Source organism: Chiloscyllium punctatum, chromosome 31, assembly GCF_047496795.1.
Source record: "Chiloscyllium punctatum isolate Juve2018m chromosome 31, sChiPun1.3, whole genome shotgun sequence".
NCBI lineage: Eukaryota > Metazoa > Chordata > Chondrichthyes > Orectolobiformes > Hemiscylliidae > Chiloscyllium > Chiloscyllium punctatum.
The window spans coordinates 31,561,642-31,570,647 of record NC_092769.1 but is presented as its reverse complement, the minus strand read 5'-3'; positions in this window follow the sequence as shown (position 1 = coordinate 31,570,647).

Below are 9,006 nucleotides of genomic sequence, written 5' to 3'. Positions count from 1 at the left end.
TGTTCTGGGGGCATGGTTTCAAATCCTGCCATGGCAGATTGTGTAATTTGAACTCAATATGTATCTGGAATCAAGGGTTTATGATGATCAGGAATCCATTCCTGATTGTTGGAAAAACTCATCTGATTCACTAATGTCCTTTAGGGAAGGAAACGGCTGTTCTTATCTGATGTGGCCTGCATGTCACTCCAGAACCAAGGCAACGCTGTTGACGCCTAACTGCCGTCTGGAATGGCCATTAAATGCTGGTTATCCAGCTAAGCCCCCCATCCTGTGAATGTGTAACAAATACTCGTGGGTTCTGCAGTAATAATGAATGGGGTCAAGTTGCATTGAAACTGAATTAACTAAGTGACTGCTAATGTTGTGAAAAATAAATTCCTCAAGTGTATATCAGGTAGGTTGGAGAGTATGTTGTGAACCAAACTAGACAGCAGGTTATTTCGGATTTGGTGTTGTGTTATACTGATTAAGGATGATCAGCCATGATCATATTGAATGGTGGTGCAAGCTCGAAGGCCAGAATGACGTACTCCTGCACCTATTGTCTATTGTCTCTTGTGTAGTCGGAAGGACTAATTACTAACCTTGCTCTGAAGCAGCTTTGGAGGAATAGTGACATTAATATGTTGTATTTTACACGGCGTCTGCATTCAATGTGGAATGTTTGAACATTCTGGTCAAACACCATGGAAGCCCAAGGGTTAGAGGGTCAAGTTCGCTCCAGTGAATTGGGAAAATACAATATAACATTCAGTAGGAGAACAATGGTTGTTAGACCCATATAGTCTTACCGCACGGAGACAGGCCATTCGGCCCAAACTGGTCCATCCCGGAAAAAGCATCCATTCACACTAACCCCATTTCCCCGCCATTTCCCTGTATACTTCTAATCCTTTCCTAACTCTGTATTTGTCCAAATGTATTTTAAATTTTGTGAATGTATCCGCCTCAACTACAGCTGTCAGCTCATCCCATATGCATACCACCCTGTGTGTAAAAGAAATTGCCCCTCAAGTTCCCTTTTACTCTTTCCCCTCTGACCTTAAATTGATGCCCTCTAGTCCGTGATTGCCCAATCCTGGGGAAAAAAAAGACTGAGTGCATTGACTCTATCCATGTCTCCCATGATCTTACACACTACTATCAGATCCCCCTCAGCCTCATACATTCTAAAGTACAAACTCCTAGCTTGTTCAACCTCTCACTATAACTCAGACCATTGAGTCTTGGCAACATTCTTGTAAATTTCTTCTGCACTCTTTCCAGTTTAATAACATCCTTCCTCGAGCAAAGTGAACAAAATTGAACATGGCGCGACAAGTATGGACTCGCCAACATCTTGTATAACTGCAACATAACTCCCTAATTTCGATACTCAGTGCTGTAACTGATGAAGGGCAGTGAGTCAAAAGCCTGGGACTCCACTTACAGAAAATCGTGCACCTGAATTCCAAGGTCACTCTGTTCCACTGCACTCCTTAAGGCCCTGCCAGCCACCATGAAACTCCTGCTTTCTAAAATGCAAGAACTTACACTTATCTGAATTAAACTCAATTTGCCATTTCTCTGCCCAATTACCCACCTGATCAAGGTACTGCTGTAATTTCTGATAACCTTCCTCACTGTCCACGATGCCACCTATTTTAGTGTCACCTTCAAACTTACAAATCATACCTGTACATTCTCATCTAAATCATAGATATGTGTAATATATGAATATATAGTCCCAGCACCGACCCCTAAGGCATTCCACTCATCACAGGCCTCCAGTCCGACCAGCATCCTTTCACGATTGCTCTCTTGTTCCTATCATCAAGCTAATTTTGGACCTAATTTGCCAGCTCCCCCTCAATTCCATGTGATCTAACCTTCCAGAGCAGCGTACCTTATTGAAGGCCTTACTGAAATCTATATATTAAACCATGCCCTTGCCAAAGTTACTGGTCACTTCATCAATGCAGTCTAACAAACTTGTGAGCCATAATCCTCCATTCACAAGCCCCTGTCTTTCCAAATGCATGTATATCTTCTCCCTCAGAATCTTGTCAAGTAACTTACCTGCTACAGATTTTAGGTTTACTGGTCTATCGTTCCCCGGTTTTTATTTGTAGCCCTTTTTGAATAACAGCACAGGACCTTACCCATTGACGACCGATGATGCAAGAGTACCAACCAGGGCCGCCGCTATTTCTTTCCTGTCCTCCTGCAGTGTTCCTGAATATATATGGTCAGGACCAGGAGATTGATAGAAATACCACAAAGTCTGAAAAATATGTCTATTTATTTCAGGTAAAACACCCAAGAGTGAGAAAGTGAGTTAACAATGATTAGCATAATAAATTAAAGATCACACGAATCACAGGAAGTAACTTCAGAAGAATTCCAGACATTGTGGAATCCTGAGAATTCTCAGACAATTACGATCCAGAAAAGCAGGGCCATGAAACGGGTAAGGAAATCAAAAAGGGAACATGCATACAAACAAACAGGAACACAAGGACTGCATAAATCTATGATCTATATTTCAAAGGAAAGAGAAAAGCATAGTCAAATGTGGAAATCTGCAATCAGGAGAGACGAGTTTATTATGGATAACAGAGAAATGGCCAAGCAAATAACCAGTTACCTCGCATCTGTCTTCATGGAGGAAGACCCAGAAAATCACACAGAAATACGAAGTGATCGTACAGGACTTGTGGATCGAAAGACATAAAGTCAATTTATATCAGTAACAAGGCTCTACTTGAACATGCAGCTGGACTGAGCTTTGCTAACCTTGACAAACTAGATGTACTTCATACCAAAATCTTCAGAAATAAACCACTAATAGAAGTATTAGTTGCACTGTCGATGACTGTGCACCATTACCCAGTGCATTCTGCATAGTCTGGAACCAAGCACTATAGATGAACGGTAGTGATCCAAGCATCTACAAAGGGAAGAAGAGATAGTGTAGAGAACTGCAGACCAATTAACTTGACATTTGTGGGGAAACTGTTGGAATCTATTACGTAGGATGTGATATTCGTTATTTAGAAATTAACAGCAACATTGGAGAGAATCAGTATGCCTTTATGAAAGGGAAATCATACTTGACAAGCTTTGGAATTGTTTGAAGTTGATTCTTACAGCATGGATAATGGGGAACCAGCAGAAATGGCATATTTTAGATTATCAGAAGGTTTTCTATAAGAACTCACACAATGAGTTTGTAAATGCAATGAATGTGAAGGGTATTTGGAGGAATATATGCAAGTGGTAAGTTAAAGTTTGGATTGCATTGCTTTACGGGAGTCAGAATATAGATGTAAAGACATGTTGAAGACATGTTAACAGCGTGTTGGTGAGACTGTACCTGGAATAATGAGGACTGTTTTGGTCACCAAATCTGAGAAAGAATATACTGACCACAGAGGAAGTACAATGGACATTCTCCAGATTAATCCCTCAATTGGCGCGATTGCGCGATGAGGAAACTCGGCCTGTGTTCTCTAGAGTTTCAAAGAATTAGAGATGGGTCACTGTGAAATGCATAAAATTCACAAAACATGTGACAAGTTGGAAATTAACAGGATGTTTCTCCGGCTGCCTAATCCACATTCAAGGGAAATAATGGCAGGATAAAGGACAGAGCATTTAAGACTGCAATAAGGAGGAAATTCTGCATGCGTAGGGGACTAACTAACACAGGGGCATGGAAACCTGCTGGCAGGGCAAGATTAGGGATTCCCAATTATTCTACAAGTGTATCCAGTGGAACAGAATAACCAGGAAACAGGTAGGACTCATCAGTGACTTGCCAAATTGCATCAAAATGAAGTTTAGTGGTAGGAGACACAAGGTGGTGGTTGACTCCTTTTGTGACTGGAGGCCAGTGTCCAATGGTATACGATAGGGATCAGTGCTGTATCCCTTACTATTTGTGATTCGGAGATGCTGGTGTTGCACTGGGTGGACAATGCTAAAAATCGCATAACAACAGATTATAGTCCAATAGGTTTATTTGGCGGCACTAGCTTTCTAAATGCTGCTTCTTCATCAAAGCGCACAATCACCTGATGAAGAAGTAGCGCTTTGAAAGCTAGTACCTCCGAAAACACCTGTTGGACTCTATTCTGATGTTGTGTGATTTTCAACTTTAATATTTGTGGTACTCATAAATGATGTCGCTGTGAATATGGACGAGGGGTGGGGAGTGTGATAAGTAAGTTTGTGTTTGATACACAGATTGGCCATTGGCTGGCAGTGAGGAGGAAGGCCTTAAGTAACGGGAAGATACAGATGAAATGTCAGATGGACAGATCAATGGCAGATGGAATGTAACCCTGATAAATATGAGGTGATACACTTTGGAAGAAGGAGAGGACTCAATGAATGGCAGCACACTGGGAAGGTCAGAGGGTCCTTCTCCACACATCCCTGAATGTGACTGGACAGGTTCATACACAATTTGGGAAAGCATAGAGGACTGTAAACATAACCTTGATTCATTGAGGCTCAGATTAGAAGAGCTATGCGGAACTTTGGTGACGCCAAGATGGAATACTGTGTGTAGTTCTGAGAACCATATTACAGGAAGGATGTGACTGCACGGGAGGGTTTGAAGAAGAGATTCACCAGGATGTTCCCAACGATTGAGCATATCAGCTATAGAGAGAGGCTGGATAAACTTGAGTTGTTTAGTTTGGAGGAAAGGAGGCTGAGGGGGACGTATTCAAAAGCATAGGATTACGAGGAGCATGGAAAGGGTGGATGGACAGCAGCTGTTCCTTTTAGTCAAAGGGGCACACTTTTAAAGTGAAGAGTTTGCGGATTAGTGAGGATTTATAGAACATAGAACATAGAAGAATACAGCGCAGTACAGGCCCTTCGGCCCTCGATGTTGCGCCGATCAAAGCCCACCTAACCTACAATAACCCACTATCCTCCATATACCTATCCAATGCCCGCTTAAATACCCATAAAGAGGGAGAGTCCACTACTGCTACTGGCAGGGCATTCCATAAACTTACGACTCGCTGAGTGAAGAACCTACCCCTAACATCAATCCTATATCTACCCCCCCTTAATTTAAAGCTATGCCCCCTTGTAATCGCTGACTCCATACGTGGAAAAAGGTTCTCACTGTCAACCCTATCTAACCCCCTAATCATCTTGTACACCTCTATCAAGTCACCCCTAAACCTTCTTTTCTCCAATGAAAACAACCCCAAGTGCCTCAGCCTTTCCTCATAGGATCTTCCTACCATACCAGTCAACATCCTGGTAAACTTCCTCTGCACCCGTTCCAGTGCCTCCACATCCTTCCTATAGTATGGCGACCAAAACTGCACAGAATATTCCAGATGCGGCCGCACCAGAGTCTTATACAACTGCAGCATGACCTCAGGACTCCGGAACTCAATTCCTCTACCAATAAAAGCCAGTACGCCATATGCCTTCTTCACTGCACTATTTACCTGGGTGGCAACTTTCAGAGATCTGTGTACATGGACACCAAGATCCCTCTGCTCTTCCACACTACCAAGTAGTCTACCATTAGCCCAGTAATCCATCTTTTTATTACTCTTACCAAAGTGAATCACCTCACACTTAGCTACATTGAACTCCATTTGCCACCTTTCTGCCCAGCTCTGCAGCTTCTCTATATCCCGCTGTAACCTGCCATATCCTTCCTCACTGTCTACAACTCCTCCGACTTTCGTATTATCCGCAAACTTGCTCACCCAACCTTGTAACCCTTCCTCCAGGTCATTTATAAAAATGACAAACAGCAATGGTCCCAAAACAGATCCTTGCGGAACACCGCTAGTGACGGCACTCCAAGATGAACCTTTGCCATCAACTACTACCCTCTGTCTTCTTCCAGCCAGCCAATTCCTAATCCAAACCTCCAACTCACCCTCAATGCCATATCTCTGTATTTTCTGCAGTAGCCTACCATGGGGGACCTTATCAAACGCCTTACTAAAATCCATATATACCACATCTACCGCTTTCCCCTCATCTACCTCCTTAGTCACTTTCTCAAAGAATTCAATAAGGTTTGTGAGGCACGACCTGCCCTTCACAAAACCATGCTGACTATCCTTGATCACATCATTCTTATCCAGATGTGCATAAATCCTATCCCTTACAATTCTCTCTAAGACTTTGCCCACAACAGAAGTGAGACTCACTGGCCTATAGTTACTAGGATTATCCCTACTTCCCTTCTTGAACAAGGGAACCACGTTTGCTATCCTCTGGCACTACTCCTGTAGACAAAGAGGACACAAAAATCAAGGCCAATGGCTCTGCAATCTCCTCCCTTGCTTCCCGGAGAATCCTAGGATAAATGCCATCAGGCCCAGGGGACTTATCTATTTTCACCCTTGCCAGAATTTCCAACACCTCTTCTCTACATATCTCAAAGCCATCCATTCTACTTATTCGTGCCTCAGTATTCACATCGACAACAATGTCCTGTTCCTGAGTGAATACTGACGAAAAGTATTCATTCAGTGCCTCCCCAATCTCTTCAGCCTCCACACGCAACTTCCCATTACTATCCTTGATTGGACCTATTCCTACCCTAGTCATTCTTTTATTCCTAACATACCTAGAGAAAGCCTTAGGGTTTTCCCTAATCCTACCAACTAAGGACCTTTCATGTCCCCTCCTTGCTGCTCTTAGCTCTCTCTTCAGGTCCTTCCGGGCTACCTTATAACTCTCAATCGCCCCTATTGAACCTTCACGCCTCATCTTTACAAAGGTCGCCCTCTTCCATTTAACAAGGGATTTGAGGATTGCTTTTCAGCCAGTGTGTATTGGGGTCTGAAGTGCACTTCTTGAGAGGGGAGATGTCATGACAAACTCAAAATCATTCGAAAATACACGGTTGTGCACTTGAAGTGCCTTAAGATACACGGCTAGGCGTATTGTGTCGGAAAGTGGGCCTTATGTAGACCATGCTGTATTTCTGATAGTACAGAGTCTTTCCTTCTGTGATTGTATGACTGTAGAAGGCCAATCAGTGAGTACCTTAAAATTGGAATTGATAGGTTTCTGAAGAATGTCTTTATAATGTTTATAAGACAGAACTTACGATATTTTCTGAAAATATGTTAATGACAAAATTAAGAGAAAGAAATGTGCAGCTATCTTACAGTTTGATACCAGATAATTGAGGACCAGGAAATGGTAGAACTATGGAACAAAAGTTTCAGTCATGCCTTCACAGAGGAAAACAAAATAAAAAAGAAAACTTCCTAGCAATACTAGGGATCTTTAGTCTGGTGAGAAAAAGGGAATGGAATGAAATTAGCAACTAAACAGTTTAGAGAAAGTATCGGAATGAAATTAAAGGACGTAGACAAAGTCAACAGAGATTTATGAAATGGGAATCATATTTGAGAAAGTGGTTTTTAGCAACATTATGGAGAAGTTATCAATGTAATACGAGTGGAATCTCAGAAAGATTTTTGATAAAGCCCCAAGCCTATTGTGCAAATTCGAATCCTGTGGGACTGGGTCTAACGTATGGTCATGGTTTTAGAATGGGAGAGCTGGCAGGAAACACAGCGCAGGAATAAAACAACATTTTTTTTAAAGTGGAAGGCTAGGAGGATATAGCAAGGTTCGTGTCTTGGGCCCCAGGTATTCCCAATACAAATCATATATTTGGTTGACGGGCTCAAATGCAATATTCCCAGGTCTGCTGACAGCACTAAACAATGTCAGCATGTGAGTTGGCGAGAAAGATGTCAAAATGCTCCAAAGTGACTGAGACAAGTGAAATTACTTGGATAATATGTGGCAGATGGAGAGCAATTGGGAGAGATGTGATGTTGTGTACTTTGATGGGAACAATAGAATGGCAGCCTCTCATTTGAAAAGGGCGTGGTTGAAAAATGTTGTTCTACAAAGGAACTTAAGCTGCATTTTCGTTTATTTCTGCACAGCCCTCTGAGTACATGCAGGACAGTAAGTCTGAAGCCAGAAGTCAATACTGGAAATGGCATTGACACGCTGACCAGTGTATACAGACCCAGCAAGTGGGGAGCTGTAACATTGAAGGATGACCTTGTACCAGTCACTAAAGCAATATTGCAGGAGCAGAAAGCAGGTAGACAGATCAATGATGTATTTCACCTTCATTACAGGGGAATTGAGTGCAGGAGTAAGAGTATCCTACTGCAGCTGTACAGGGCCTTGGTGAGACCCCATCTCGAACATTGTACAGTATTGTGTGCAGTTTTGGGGTGGCACGGTGGCACAGTGGTTAGCACTGCTGCCTCACAGCACCAGAGACCCGGGTTCAATTCCCGCCTCAGGGGACTGACTGTGTGGAGTTTGCACATTCTCCCCGTGTCTGCGTGGGTTTCCTCCGGGTGCTCCGGTTTCCTCCCACAGTCCAAAGATGTGCATGTCAGGTGAATTGGCCATGCTAAATTGCCCGTAGTGTTAGGTAAGGGGTAGATGTAGGGGTAAGGGTGGGTTGCGCTTCGGCGGGGCGGTGTAGACTTGTTGGGCCAAAGGGCCTGTTTCCACACTGTAAGTAATCTAATCTAATTTTGGGCTCCTTACCCAATAAAGGACAAAGCTGACATTGAGGGAGAGCAGGGAAGAATGACCAGACTGATCTCTGGAATGACAGACTTGTTGTGGGAGCAGAGTTTTGGGAGACTGGACCTGTATTCCATGGGATTTAGGAAAATGAGTGGTGATCACAGTGAAATATATAAAACTCTGACAGGGCGCGACAGATTGGAAGCTGGCTTGGATGCCTCAGACAAGGGGCCACAGCATTCAGTACAGACAGGCCACTTTGCATTGAGATGAGAATAAATGTCTTCACTCTGAGACTGGCGAACCAGAGTGTTCTCTCGCAGCTCAGGCTGTGGAAACCTAGGCACTGAATATAAATAAGGATTTCTGGAAATTAAAAGGATAGAGGAGTATCATGTAAAGATAGAAGATCAGCTATCAATCCAGGTTGTTCTCCAATAACTCAGTAGCTGT